This window comes from Pinus tabuliformis, chromosome Q (genome assembly GCF_031772625.1).
Source record: "Pinus tabuliformis cultivar Carrire ecotype Pingquan chromosome Q, CPIR1, whole genome shotgun sequence".
Lineage (NCBI taxonomy): Eukaryota > Viridiplantae > Streptophyta > Pinopsida > Pinales > Pinaceae > Pinus > Pinus tabuliformis.
This window is the reverse complement of record NC_142296.1, coordinates 2534162-2549819: the sequence shown is the minus strand read 5'-3', so window position 1 is coordinate 2549819 and position 15658 is coordinate 2534162. Positions and strand designations below refer to the sequence as shown.

At 36.0% G+C, this 15658-nt stretch overlaps 1 pseudogene across 1 annotated transcript in view; it reads right to left on the bottom strand.

Moving 5' to 3' along the window:
* The window catches only part of LOC149217972 ((-)-beta-pinene synthase 1, chloroplastic-like), a 29645-nt pseudogene extending 14875 nt beyond the window's left edge, over positions 1 to 14770 (bottom strand). The window contains exon 1 of the transcript XR_016249122.1: positions 14686 to 14770. The product of XR_016249122.1 is annotated as a (-)-beta-pinene synthase 1, chloroplastic-like (transcript). The remainder of the gene's footprint in view (positions 1 to 14685) is intronic.
* Positions 14771 to 15658: the final 888 nt, after the last annotated feature.

Genomic DNA, 15658 nt, shown 5'->3' with positions numbered 1-15658 from the left:
GCAGATGTGACACTTTACAAATAGCTGGTTGGGAGCTTAATCTACCTAACCACTACTAGACCAAATTTGGCTTATGCAATTAGTGGGCTGGAAATGTAGATGACCGCAGATCCATAACAGGCTATTCATTCAGCATTGGATCTGGGGTGATTACTGTTTAGTCAATTTAGTTTCCTAAATTGCTTGCATGAATTATCAATCGAGGTTTGTAGACTGATGAAGTGTGATGCACTATATGTGCTTAGTTAACTTTTCTCTTACTTCATTGTTTTGTATTTTTATGTTTGTTTTAGGGGTTTCTGTTCTTTGATGTCTAAGAATATACAACCTATGAGAGATTTACATGGATCTAATGATTTTTTAAAGGAAGGATAGGTTCCTAAGTTAGTCTAATCTCCTAAAAATGGAGCAAGAATCATTTTTAACTAGTTAGGACCTAATAAGAGAAACATAACATCTATCTTATCTACCATTTAGTCCTAATCAATGGATCTAATTCTTACAACCAAAATTAATACTGATGCAAAAGGTAATTCAATAATTGCATTCATTTAGCCATTCAACCATTCAATTTTGGAACATGATAGAATCAATCTCCTTGAAATTATTTTTTGGAATGTCAAGTGATGCAACTAAGTAATGACCTGAAAATAGAAAAGAAAAGATGACAAATTGTAAAACTGACAATATGTTGAGTAAGCTCAATCACTGCATGAATTAGATATTCAACCAATTAAGTTAGAATTGTCATTATTTCGAAATGGTTTTGAGAACATCTATTAATACAGATCATTGACAGTTCTATGCTAAGAAAATGAGTAATCGAAATAGTAAGTAGTTAAGCAACTGTGTATTCTCATTCCTTCATTTTTCATTCAGTCATTTCTCATACAATATCCCAGAAGAATAAGACTTGCACAGTTGTGATTTTTATCCTTACACTATTAGTTACAAACTGAAATGAAACAAAACTAGAGAAAATGGACTTGCAGAAAAACAGAGTAGTAGAAATTAAAATGAAAACAACAAGTGAAAAACCTCCTTCAGTGCAGGGAGCCTCTGCAACTGATGTGGCTAGAGGACAACTAATTAAAGATGCACTTTTAAACCATCATTGACAAAATAGAGTTTGTATTATCAACAAAACGAAGTCTGAACAGAGTTTTTAACAAAAAGCCTGTAATCCCTTCTAGCTTCTAACTACTTCTCGGTCTCATTTAACCGATATTTATAGAAAAACAACATAACTGTCTAAGAGAAAATCTTGTTACAGGTGGCTTGATCCGAATCTATCATGACTGTTTATAGAAAGACATGCTACAAATGGCTTAATTCAAATTGTAATGAGACTGTTAAACTTTTGAACAGCTACAGGTGGCCTGATCTGCATTAACTCCTCAACTTCTGATCAGCTACAAGTGGCTTAATCCGCATTAACTCTTCAACAGAATTGTTAGACTCCTAATTAACTACGAAATATCAAGAGTCCTACTGCTACTAGATAACGTATTTGACTCCATCTTTGACCATGACTTTAGGCATGATTTTCTGTCGATTTGGACCAAGTGAGTAGGATAGAATCCATGTAGAGATGATTCTAGAGATGCCCAAGTGGCCCAATTCTTCATTTGACACCTGTAACCTACCAAACCATGAGAGTAGCTACAGAACCCACAGTTAGTTGCAGAATAGGCTACGTTCTGTAGCTAATTTGCAAAAATCTATTAAAATAGCAAGAACATGAAAATATAATATGGTGATCATTTTAATGCTTTCTTAAGACAAAATCTAGCATTTATCATTGATTGGACCTGTAGTCTTGTGAGAAATCAAGAGAAAAAGGTGAGAACAAATGTCAAGGGGAAGGTAATTCTGAGGTTCAACAATTACATGGAGCAACAAGAAACATAGCATAGTTTCCTTGTCTTCAGTGGAAGCAAAGTATCAAGCCATGTGCACAAGGACATGTGAGGCAATTTGGTTGTGGAGACTTCTCCAGGATGTTGGGGAAGAACAGAAAGATTCAAGCAAAATCAAATGCGATAATCAGAGTTCAATCGAACTTGTTAATAATCTCGTGTTTCACAAGAACACTAAACACATTGATACACAATTCCAGTTTGTCAGGGAGAAAGTGCAATAAAAAAAATCCATCTTGTATATTGTAATACATGTGATAATGTTGCAGACATTTTCACTAAGCCTCTTGTCAAAATTAAGTTTGAAATGTTTAGGGAGATGTTAGGAATATTTGTGAACCCCTTCTCCATTAAGGGGGAGTGTTAGAGATAATGGAGAATATCCTAGAATAGTGAATTGGTTCACGATACCTCACAATAGGAATTAGTTTCTATTTCTTAGGGTATGGTTTTAACTTTCCTAAAACCGTGTGTGCTATTTAATGTGTGATGTACATGGACAATGCAGAGCGTTCTGTAGAGCCAGACTCTCCTGGTTCAGACTCTCTGTTGTAGAGTTGACCAATGGATGTTTTTCATTAATTCAAACATCACTTTTTAACATTTTAATGGATTATATATATATATATATATATATATATATATATATATATGTATATATATATATATATATATATATGTGTATATATATATATATACATATATATATATATATATACATATATATGTATATATACATATATATGTATATATAGATATATATGTATATATATATATATATACATATATATATATATATATATATATATATATATATATATATACATATATATATATATATATATATATATATATATATATATGGAAGAATTACTATCTTTTTTATTGTAAGAAACACAATAACAAAATATTAAGACTACACAATGGAGAAATAGCAATTTTTCATTTATAATTTATAGTTTTTAATGCACAAATGGAATCCAATTTTAAAAATCACATTGTGTAAACATCAAAACTTAAATTTATATTTCTAACAAATTTTTGTTGTTGTTGTTGTTAGATTTTGAATAAAATTATCCAAAATATATACCTAAAAAAAGAGACCAAAACTTAGAATAATTGTTCTAAGTGAAAGGTAAGGTTCTAATCATAAGTATTTTTCTTTCTTCAATCACTACATAGTTGACATTGAAATATTTTAAATCACTTTTTTCTTTTCACAATGAAATATTTGTTTATGTATTAGTTAACATGAATATTCAAATAATATATATATATATATATATATATATATATATATATATATATATATATATATATATATATATCCTATGTAGTTCATCCGTGATTTGTACAAGGCAGTGGACTCAACGATAGAGCCTGACCCCAAGAATGTTGAGAGAAATGAACCCTTGCCCCTCAACAACAAAGGTGCTTTTACTATAGTGACTCAACCAATTAAGCTAGCCCTCATGGTGATGTATATATATTTTTATTATATTTGATATTGAAATAAAAATTAATTTCACACCGTAAGCTATTGTTTTCACTCATTTGGTTACAAGTATGATACATATATATCCTTGGAACTAGATCTAACTAATTGTAAACTAAGAGATTATGGTTGAGAGAATGTCTCAACAATCTCTAACAACCTAATCCAAACCAACAAACCATTTCTAATAATGTAAACATTAATCCTAACACCCTACCTTAATGCTTACATTACAAAGAACAATATTGAAGTCACATTAACATATTTCACATTGATATTTTTGTCTATATTTGTCTTCATTAGCACTTCCATCCATTCACGAATCTCATAGCTTTCTCTCTTTCTTTAACCACCAAATTTGAGCTACCACTCGATTCATTTAAGACACAACTACTTCTGACCATCGTTGATTTATTTGTAAGATCGACGATTCTTAACTACTATGATAAATAGTCTCGATACCGAATCACTCTATGGACATACTTACATCCTAGCAGTATGCATCGAAATACATAATTTTAATTATATAGGTATGTAATCTAGGTCCTAAGTGTATTCCGAATCCAGTCATACAATTTGACCCTTTTTGACATACACAAACTTACATACACACAAAGGTAACCTATAATTATTGATCTTTAAGCACCAAAGAACAACAAGGCCCATCAACATATAATACACTGTAGACATAATCAAATTACTGATACATTCTCTTGACACCAAAGAACATCGAGAACAACTAATTCAAATTATGTTACTCTGTTCTATATGATTGGTTCTTCATATTTCAAAAAAACCTTAACTAAAAAGTGATAAAAAAAACTTCTTAACAAAGAAGGCAACAAATCCAAAGACAATAAAACCAATCAACTTCTCTCCTCCAAATAGAAGCTCTTTCCGTTGGCTCAGGTTTGATTCTCTGTGCATTTTACTTGAGAATCTCCAAATTTTCTCTGGCTAAATCTGATCACATGGGTAGGAAATCAAGCCTCAAGGTGTTTTCCATACCATGGAGGATGGTTTCCCAAATATCTGTAAAGGCCTTGATAATAATTTATTGAGAGAAAACACTACAAAAGCTTCTCTAGATCAATGGGCTAGAAAATTTGTTTCTCCATAATGTGATCGAGAGTCCACACTTTGGGACACATGCTGTATGTTGAATCCACTGGACTTGGCACTGTCAATCTCCCCACACAATTATGAACAACTTGTGATTGGAAATAGAAATGAACTAAACAACATCAAAGTAAGGGCACACATGAACACTTTTTTGTTAAGGCTTCTATTGATCACTCACCACAAAGATTTCAGAGAGGTGACGAATTGAAGCTTGTCGAACTAGAGAAACAACAACAAATCCACTTTTCGATTCTCATCGTTGAGAACAAAAACATCCTACTAGACGTTGGAGAGCATGAAGAGCTTCTCCTCCCCCATGAAAAAGATCTTGAAACGGGAGATGGTAGTGTTCATTCCTTCCATGAAAAAGAGGTATTGGGTTCATTCCTTTAAAAAATTTACCACGCCCAACTATTACGTAGTCTCAACAATTGAATTCAACTAGCTTGTTTCTCGAGAGCCCTAAAGGACAATCGAAACTAACATGAAATGAACAAATAAGACCAGAAGACTATTGCAATTAGCTCACCAGATGTTATTCTTATGCGTGACAAATATAGCTCTAGTCTAATGGAAATCAACCATAAACAAAATAGAGAATGCCATTCTATTAACTACATCTTCAGTAACAATACATATGTATTTTTCGACAAATTCTAACATGTTTGTAGACCAATTGATTTATATTAGCAAAAAAGAAGTTGACTAGCACAACAAATGGAACCTGTAATTATGATTGTCGATCAATTGATAGAGCTAAATGGCTATGCTATAACAACAACTCTTGAAAGTCACATCATAGTCTCAAATCATCATCTCGTAAGGCACAAGTCATGGTGCCCATCTTCCATGAGCTTTCCCCTTGCACTTTGTAATTGCATCGTGAGAAATGCATTGATCCTGTCATTTCTATTAAGCTCCCTACAACATTGTCTTCATCTTCATGTAGGTCACAATAAGATAATGATTCCTTCTGCAACTACGAAACAATACACAGACACACATAAATCTCATGCACTAAACTAATCTGATCTTACATGCTATGGTAATCTATGTACAACGATTTAAACTTGCAGAATTGGAATGATCACAACCACTCTCTTGAGAGAGTCGATGCTGAACTAACTCCCGTACCATGATAGAAAAAGTAATTCCACACCACTTTTTGTTTTTTAAATTCCACACAATTATTATTATTATTTTTCACTCATTCAATTACAAATATTACACACACACATGATTGGAACTAGATCCAACTAATTATAAATTAGGAGATTATGATTGAGAGAATATATCGACAATCTCCAACAACCTAATCCAAATGAACAAACCAATTCTACATATACTTTAAAAATATGTTCTGTATCCATTGAATCAACGAAAAAATAATTGCCAATTTCCCTTTCAAGCATGTACTAGGTCAAACATGGCTTTCTAGAGAAAATTTTCACTAATTTTGTTTGGATTTGAATATCTAATATTTTCGTCTAAATATCATGTTGTCCAAGTACCAAGCACTTTGGTGAGTGTGGGTTTATTTCTATCTGTTTAAATTGTGTATTTCTTTTTTATATTTTTTTAAGAATTAGCATAGATTTATTTTAATTTCAAATTTATAAAGTATTCAAAAAATCAAATTCTTTGAAGTGTAAATGTAAAATTTGAAGAAATGTTTGCATTTCGAAAAATTTGATCCTCTAAAATTTTAAGTGATATATATATATATCTATATATATATATATATATATATATATATATATATATATATATATATATATATATATATATATATATATATATATATATATATATACTCTATGTTGAACATGGGAAAATTACATATCTTCTTTATTCTAAGCAACACAATAACAAAATATTAGGAATACAGAATGGTGAAATTGTAATTTTTCATTTTTAAATTATATTTTATAATGCACAAAAGGAATCGACTCCTAAACACTATGATTGTAAACTGCATAACTTAAATTTATATTTCTAACAATTTTTTGTTGGATGTTGAACAAAGTTGATCAAAATATATCCCGGCAAAAAAAAGGACCAAGACATAGAATAATTATCATAAGTGAATTTTGGTTTTAATCATAAGATTTTTTCTTTCTTCAATCACTCTACATAATATATACAAACTTAGAATAATTGTTCTAAGTGAAAGGTTTTAATGATAAGATTTTTTTCCTTTCTTCAATCACTTTATATAATATATACATAGTTGACATTGAAATATTTTCAATTAATTTTTTTTCTTTGCACATTGAAATATTTGATTATATTAAATTTAGATTTGTTTTTTTCTTTAATTTTATCTCTATATATATGAAGTTGATATGAAATATATTAGTTAACATGAATATTTTACCCTTAACCTCTTAATAACAAAGGTTCTTTAACTACATGGGCTCATTCAATTGAGCTAACCCTCAGAGTGATATATATTTGTTTTTTTATTATATTTGATATTGACATAAAAATTAATTTCACACCATAATTTTTTTTTTCACTCATTTAATAACAAGTATGATACATACATATACTTGGAACTAGATCCAACTAATTATAAATTAGGATATTATGGTTAAGAGAATATCTCAACAATCTCTAACAACCCAATCCCACCCAACACTAATTCTAATAATGTAAGCATTAAGCCTAACACCCTACCTTAATGCTTACATTCCAAAGCTTTCATTACAAAGAACAATATTGAAGTCACAATAACATATTTCACATTGATCTTTTTGTCTAGACTAATCTTCATTATTACTTCTATCCATTCTCGAATCTCATAAACTTCGCTCTTTCTTTAACCACCAAATTTGAGCTACCACTTGATCCATTTAAGACACAACTGCTTCTGACCATCGTTGATGTATTTGTAAGACTAGCAATTCTTAACTACCCCAAGAAATAGTCTTGATACTGAATCACTCTATGGACATACTTGCATCCCAACTGTATGCATCGAAATAAATACTTCCGGTTATATAGGTAAGTGATCTAGATACTAAGTGTATTCAAAATTTAATGATACAGCTCAACACTTTTTGATATACACAAACTTACATACACACAAAGATAACTTCTAACTGTTGATATTGAAGCACTAAAGAACAACAAGGTCCATCAACATATAACAAACTGTAGACATAATCAAATTATCTATATGTTCTCTTGGCACATAATAATATCGAGAAAAACTAATTCAAATTAAGTTAATCTAGTCTATATGATTGGTTCTTCATATTTCATAACCAAGCTAAAAAGTGAGAAAACAAAATTCTTAACAAAGAAGGGAACAAATCCCATGGCAGTAAAACCAATCAATTGCTCTCCTCCAAATATAAGCTCTTTTCGTTGGCTTAGATTCGATTTTCTGTGCGTTCTACTTGAGAATCTCCAATTTTTTTTGAGCTAAATCTAATCACATGGGTAAGAAATCACGCCCCGAGGGATTTCCAGTGCCATGGAAGATGGCTCCCCAAATATCTATAAAGGCCTTGACGAGAATTTAATGAAAGAAAACATTGCAAATGCTTATCCAGATCAATGGGATGGAAAATATGCTTCTCCACAATTCGATTGAAAGCCCACATTTTGGGACACATGTTGTATTTTGAATCCACTAGAATTGGCACCACCAATATCTCCACACCACTATGAACAACTTGTGATTGGGTGTACAAATGGCAAAATTAGATCAAGATTATATACAAAGAAAGGGCGCATGGGAACACTTTGGCTTCTGTTGATCACTCACCATTGAGATTTGAGTGAGGTGATGAAGTGGAGCTTGTCGAATATGAACAACTGCAACAAATCCACTTTATCATTTCCATCATTGAGAACGAAAACGTCCTTCTAGACATTGGAGAGCACGAAGAGCCTCTCCTTCCAAATGAAAAAGCTCTTAAAACGGGATATGGTAGTGTTCATTCCTTCCACAAACAAAAGGTATTGGGTTCATTCCTTTATACAATTGACCACACCCAACTATTATGTAGTCTCACCAATTGAGTTCAACTAGCTTGTTTCCCAAGAGCCCTAAAGGACAATCCAAACTGATGGAAATGCACAAATTAGACCAAAAACCTAATGCAATTCGCTCACTATATGTTTTTTTTGTAAATAAGATAAAATATATTACTTGGTGAACTAACAGATTACAAAATTCAAGTTGTGTGGGAAAGAGAACCCGACACAAGACCCAAACGAAATACTAGTGATGGTCATAGCATTGTCTTTTTTATAGTACGACCATGAAAAAAGAGGGATCTGAGTACAAATGTGGAAACCGAGAGGTGCTCTCTTTACAACATTTTCAAAATTGAGAGTATAGAAGTCGAGAAATGAGAAGAAAGCCTTATCGCAACCGACCACGCAAATTTTGTTTTCCTCCACGACAGAAAGCCTTTCACGAAGGAAGAAGAACATAAAAAAAGGAAGAAAACAGGAAAGGAAACCGACGACATCACTCCTGGTTAGTGGTGACTCGATCCTCATCCAGATGAATGGGAGTCTCCTGAGAGCTTCCCTCTTGCCGCGCAGTGGTGATCTATCAACTTGTGGAGGCCCCAACATCCTCTTTCCTGATGCTCGGGGAACCTTCAGTAGTTGAATGGACCTTCGATGTAAACTTCTTCTTGATGATAGTATAATTCGGAGCATCCTGAGTGATGAATCTGCAGTGGTGGATGACTTCTACATACATTACAAAATTATCAGTGAGCCGATCAATCTTTGTTTCCAGAGCCTTGGTGCGCTACTCTTGTTCCTGAATTGAAAACCCAATTACCGTCTTAATTTTCCACCATGTTTTGATAGTATGCGTGTAGAGGTTTTCAGGTGACCAGGTGAAAGAAGGGTTCGAAATCCAAGAAAATTTGACGTCAACATCCTTAGTGGTGACCTCTCTATGGAGAACATTTGCTTGGGCTTCTAAATTTGAAATTCGTTGCTGAGTTCTGGATTAACCTCCACCGCGTAGCATAGACCTGTGTGCCTAGCAGATGTCTCTGCGCGAGTGGTAGGGGCCGGGCCCAGGGACTATCAACGGGAGGCTGCACGATTGCGTGCACCTCCTCGAATTGAATGAGGGGTGGAGCAATTGCTCGAGGCCATGAGAGAAGAAGAAGGATAGGAGAGTGGGGGGAAACAGAGAGTGAGGGACCAAATGAGAGGGGAAAAGGTAGAGAGAAGAATGAGGGGGAGAAGGGGGAGGGGTCAATTTATAAAAGCCGGGAGAAGGAGGGAGGCCAGAACGAGGGAGAGGATGTGGGAAGGGGAAGCATGCGAAGATCTAATGAGGGGCAGTGGAGGAATGACAGAGCAGAGAGTATGTGACTGAGAGGTGGCAGTCACACAAGGGAGAGGGGAGGTGGCATCACGAGCTCTAGAATCAGGCGAGCCAAGAATGAGTCCATACTCAAGTGTCATCTACCTGTCCTTCCAACTAAGCAGAGGATCAACCTTGAAATGATGAAAGGTACATAAACAATTATTGTTCGGTAGAGTAGTTATCTTCATCATTGATTGATGCGCATTCCTGACGGAGTTCCCCTTCCTCCAATTATTGCCATGCTCAGGACTTCAGGCATAGGGTACCAGCTGTACTCTCACTTGCTAGTCTATCCGCGAGTTTATTTCCCTTCCTTATGATTGCTTGAAAGCGGAGGCCTGCCATGCTGTCAATTCCCTACTTGATCCATTGTATTATTTTGTTTAGGCAACATTTTTTCGAGATATTGTCCACCTCGATACTCTGCTGAAGTTTTTTTCCGATTTGGGTGGCCAGTGTGGAATCTCCTTCAACTATCAGAGGACTGAGGTTTAGGTCATGCACTATGGTGATGCCATGTTCTAGGGCGTGAAGTTCTGCAACATTGTTTCTGGCTGAACCTATATTGCCTCATAAATCTAGATTATCTCTCCTTTAGAGTTTCTAAAGACTCCTCCAAAACCGTCTGGGCCTGAATTCCCTTTAGTTGCGCCATCGTAGTTGAGCTTGAAGGTCCCCTGCTCTGGCGACCGCTAAGTGTTATTTTTATTTTCATGTCTGGGGAGAGGAGTGACTTCGCGGACCTTGATTTGAAGGAGATCCAACATTGAGAGAATTCTCACTTTGAAGACGGTGGGAGGGCCTTTGATAGTCTGAGTGGGTAGAGAGGTCACTATTTCTCAGAGCACGCTTTTGATCTTTGAGATAATGAATTCCTCCTGGATGGAGAGGCCACTGAAGATTCTTGTGTTGCGTTCCTTCCATAAAGCCCATCAGATCAAACCAGGAATTAAATTCCATGCGTGGTTAGCCAGAGGATTTGGGGAGAAGACTGTTCTCCATTTCACGATTGTACTTTGAATAGAAGAGGGGTCCTTATCAGAGCTTTTAAAGATCAAATCCAATTCCATAAATTGGATGTGAAAGGGGATACATTTAACAAATGATTGGGGTTTTCTTCTTCTTGTTGGTAGAGGGGGCATCTCGAAGGGCCAATAAAGCCTTTTCTTCTTAGATTGTCCCACGTTAAAACTTTTATGTGCATGAATAACCATAGAAAGATTGAAATTTTTAGGCAATGCTTCCTGTCCCAAATCGCATTCCACTTTGAATCTAGTTGGAGTTGATCGTGATTTGCTATGTATATGTAGGCTTATCTTAATATGAAGTGTCCAACTGAGTATTTCCACCATCTGAGTTTATCCTCAACAAAGTCAAGGAGGATTTGTATTTTTTGTAATTCTGAAGAGAGTTCCGACCAGGTCTGGGGGTTCATATGGTGAGTCCATTCCTCTTGTTTAAACCAATTTCTCTGTTTGTCATTTTCTTCAATTTTTCCCCAGTACTGGTTGACTTTGATCTTCCCTCTGTTTTTTATTTCAGAGCTGATTTCGTGATAATGATCTTGATCAAGTTCTGACCTTTGTTTCCAGACATCCTCCCAAAAAAGAGCCTTTTTCCCACTGCCTATTTCCTAGAAACTATGTCTTTGAATGATGTCCCTGTTCTCCCAAGCTTGATTCCAAATGACTGAACCTTTGATGTTTCCATTGAGCCTGATGATTTTCTCTTGCGTTAAGGAGAGGGTGTACTTTTCTTTCCAAATGTTCCCCAAGGGGAGTTGGGGTTTGCAATCCATCTCAATAACTTTTTGGCTCCCAAGGCCTTTCCTAGGAGGTCTATGTCTCTAAGCCCGAGGTCATCGTCTTTTTTGGGCTTGCATATTTTTTCCCATTCTACCAAAGCCCATTTCTATTTGACCTTTGCACCTCTCCATAAGAAGTTCCTCTGAAGGTTTTTAATTTTGTTTGAAATCACTTTTGGGGCTTCTAGAGCTGAGTACAAGTAAAGCGGGATGGCCTGTAGGACATATTTAACCAGGATAAGATGACCAACAAAATTGAGAGATCTGAAGGTCTAGTTGGAAATTATTTTCTCCATTTTATTAATTAGGTTCTCCCAAGTGGCTCGGGAGAGAGGCCTATCTGTAAGGGGAACACCAAGGTAAGTGGAGGGGAGAGTACTAATGAGAATAACCAGGAGTCTGGTGATGTTCCTATAGATGGGCAGCGAAGTGTTAAAGAAGAACAATTTGGATTTCAGGGGGTTGATGGAGGAACCAAGAGCGGCAAAGAAGTCCATCAAGATGGACATGAAAGAGGTGGCCTCTTTGATAGATGGAAGGCCCATGAGAAGGGTATCATCCACAAGTTGCTGGTGAGTTGTAGGAGGGACCGCGACATGGGGCTAGAGACCAGAGAGATTATTTTCATGCAGGGTAGCAGAGATAGAGAGACTTAGCCCTTCCGCTATTATAACAAAGAGGAAGGGAGAGAATGGATCCCCTTTCCTGATACCCCTTGAAAGGTTGAAGGGTTGCGAAGGTGATCCATTCAAGAGGATGGAGAAGACATCTCCCGACACCATAGCCATGATCCACTTGATGCTTTCTTTGTGGAACCCAAACGCATCCAAGACCTATCTCATATAGTTCCAACTAATTTTGTCAAAGGCTTTTGACATGTCTAGTTGAATCATCATACCAGGATTTTTTTGGGATCTAAGAGAATGAATAAGCTCATGGGAGAGGATGATACTATCCATGATTTGTCTTCCTTCCACATAGCCAAACTGTTGGTGGGAGATGAGGAGAGGGAGGATGACTTTAATTCGACTGGCAAGAACTTTGGAGAGTATTTTGTATATGACATTGCAGAGGGCTATGGGCCTAAATTTGTTCAGGGAATCCGCAGAGATACCCTTGGGTATTAGAGTCAAGAAAGTAGAGTTAAGGGCTTTAAGGACAAACTTTTGAATTCAATGGTGAACCCATCCGGACTTAGAGCTTTGCCATTGGGCATTCCCATGACCACATCTTCCACTTCGTGTAGAGAGAATTTCCATAGGAGAATTTTGTTATGGTCCTCTGTGAGTATTTTTGGGGATATTTTTAATGTCCTAATCCTGATCATTCCTTGGATATTTGAGAAGAGAGCTGAAATAGTGGTTGAGCTCTGTTTCCAACTCCTCTTGAGAGTGAATGAGATGACCCTCTTGATTCTTTAGAGCCAGAATTCTATTGTTCCTCTTGTGCTGTATCATTTTTTTATGGAAAAGGTAGTGTTCCTTTCCCCACATTTTAGCTAATTTATTCTAGATTTTTGTTGCCACAACTTTTCTTCTTGAATGGCTCTTTCATCTGAGCTTTGTTGTAGTCATTGTTCCTCTTTCTTACTGTTCTCCGTTAGCCCTTCTTCAATTATATTTTGTTGGAGAAGTTACAATTATTGTTCCAAGTTTTTTTATCCGTGATGATGTTGGAAAATGTTTCTTTGTTCCATTTTTTTATTTCCTCTTTGATGTGTTTTAACTTCCGTTGGAAAGTATACATTTTGTTTCTAGTTCTGATGGGAGAGTAAGTCCACCATTGTTTCATTTTTTCCATGAAATCCTGGTGATCCAACCAGAAGGACTCGAATCTAAAAGGCTTATTTTTCGGACCAATGGAAATTTTAATCTTCAGAGAGATAGGCCAGTGATGAGAGCCTACTTGCAGAAGGATTCTCGCCTCCATTTCCCAAGTGGTACGATAAGTTGCCTCGGATAGAAGGAAGCGGTCTAAACGAGAGGCTATTTGACGATCTCCTCCTCTTCTGTTATTCCAGGTGAATAAGCCATTGCTAGTGGGAATGTCAATGAGGTTGAGGTTTTCAATGGTGGTGAGGAAAGCCTCAGAGTCCTTATCTAACTTTTAGATTCCTCCTTTCTTTTCAGATAAGTTAGTTATCATATTAAAATCACCAGCTATGATTTTGAGAGGGTGGTGCAAAGGGTCAAGGAGATTGGATATGATTTGGAGCATTTTGATACGGTCTGTCACCTTGTGCGGGGCATAAATATTAGTTATGAAAATGGTCTCGTTGGTGCCTATGATTCTCAGGATCATTGTTATGGAATGGTGAGTGGCTAGAGAGGAAATAAGGTCGAATTTAAAGTTTTTCCAAAATGTCACTATGCCCCCCACCGTACCTCTAGCTGTATTAGCCAAGGAGTTGTAATTCTTGAAGCATGAGTTGAGAAGGAAGGGAGGGTGAGTCGAATCAAGTTTAGTTTCTTGAATTAGCAGGATGTCAGGATGATCAGGTATGATTCTGCTTTTTAAGATGCGTTTCTTCCTAGGACTATTAATTCCCCTAATATTCCAAGAGATGCAATTCATTGACATGGAGATGGGTATAGAGCCAGATCCTTTACCTTTCATTCATTGATTAGCTTGGCACCCAGTTCTTGAAGGATTTGACTAGTGGTCTTTTGTCCTCGCTTTCTACTTGAGCCTTTGAGGTTGAGTCCTTCTACTGAAATATTGGCTAATATTCCTTTTGAAACCGTTATTTTTTGTATTGGATAGTGAGCTTTGAGTTTTAATTCTTCCTGGAGGAGATAATCTCCTTTGATTTTTTGTAACTATTGTTCTGATATGGCATTTATTCCTTTTTGTTTCCATTCCTCTGCAATTGTTGCAAGGTATACCCCCTACTGAGCTTCCTTTATTGTGTTTTCCTCTTGTGTTTCCTTTGTTTCTACTTGCTGCATTTCTGTATCCTCTCGCACTTGCTCCTTTCCTCTGTTGGTATTACCTGTATCCCTTTCATCATGTTCGCTGTCTACTGGGTTCATTTCTTCCCCTCCTGCTTCATCTGCTATCAATTCGTTAGGATCCATTTTCTCTTGGGTATTATTCAATACCTTGAACTAATTCTTGCTTGCTCCTTTATATAGGTTCTTCTTGGGGATAGCTTTTTTCCTGTTATTCTTGTTCCTGGAGATGAATTTTGTGAATCCTTCACTATAATTTTGTTTATTTGCTTGCTCTTGCGTTCGAGGGGTTTTATTCATGGGATAGTCTCAGAAAAGCTGCCCATGCTCATGAAACTTTCTGCATCGGAAGGGAATATGCTCATAGTCTATACTTTGCAGCCAGACTTCATCCCTAAAGATAAATTTGATTACTTCTAGCAAGGCACTAGAGACATCTATATATACACAGATTCAGGCATAGGAAACATAATGACCCATTCTGGTGCCTTCATACATTTTGATGTACTACCCCAACTGGTCTCCTATTCCTTTTAAGACTAAAGGAGCCCAATAATCAGTTGGTAAGGAGTAGAGGCATACCCAAACTGAAACCCTAGTAAAATCCTCTTTTTTTCGATGTGAATTTCTCCCTCCGGAATCTCATGTATAAACCTGCTAAATTGTAGAAATAGGGTCCTCCTTCAAAAATTCCGTCTCTATCTTCTAGGAGGTCAAAGATGACTATGAAAAATCCTTTGGAGCCCAACTGAAGTTTGATCTCCCCTTTGGGTGTCCATTTTCTCTGAATCCACCAATTCATGGCTTTTTCAGTTGGCCATATTCCCATGAAATTGCATATAACTTCGTGTTCGTGCATGTATTCTCTATATTCAACTACCCCGAGGTCCTGGATTTCTAATTTTGGGATTTTCTTGGCTTTGGGGTTACAATTATTCTTAGTCTTTTCCCATGATCCTACGGCTGCTCCTGAGATTGTGAAGGATTGACGTTAGCAGGGAAGGGCAAGTCTGT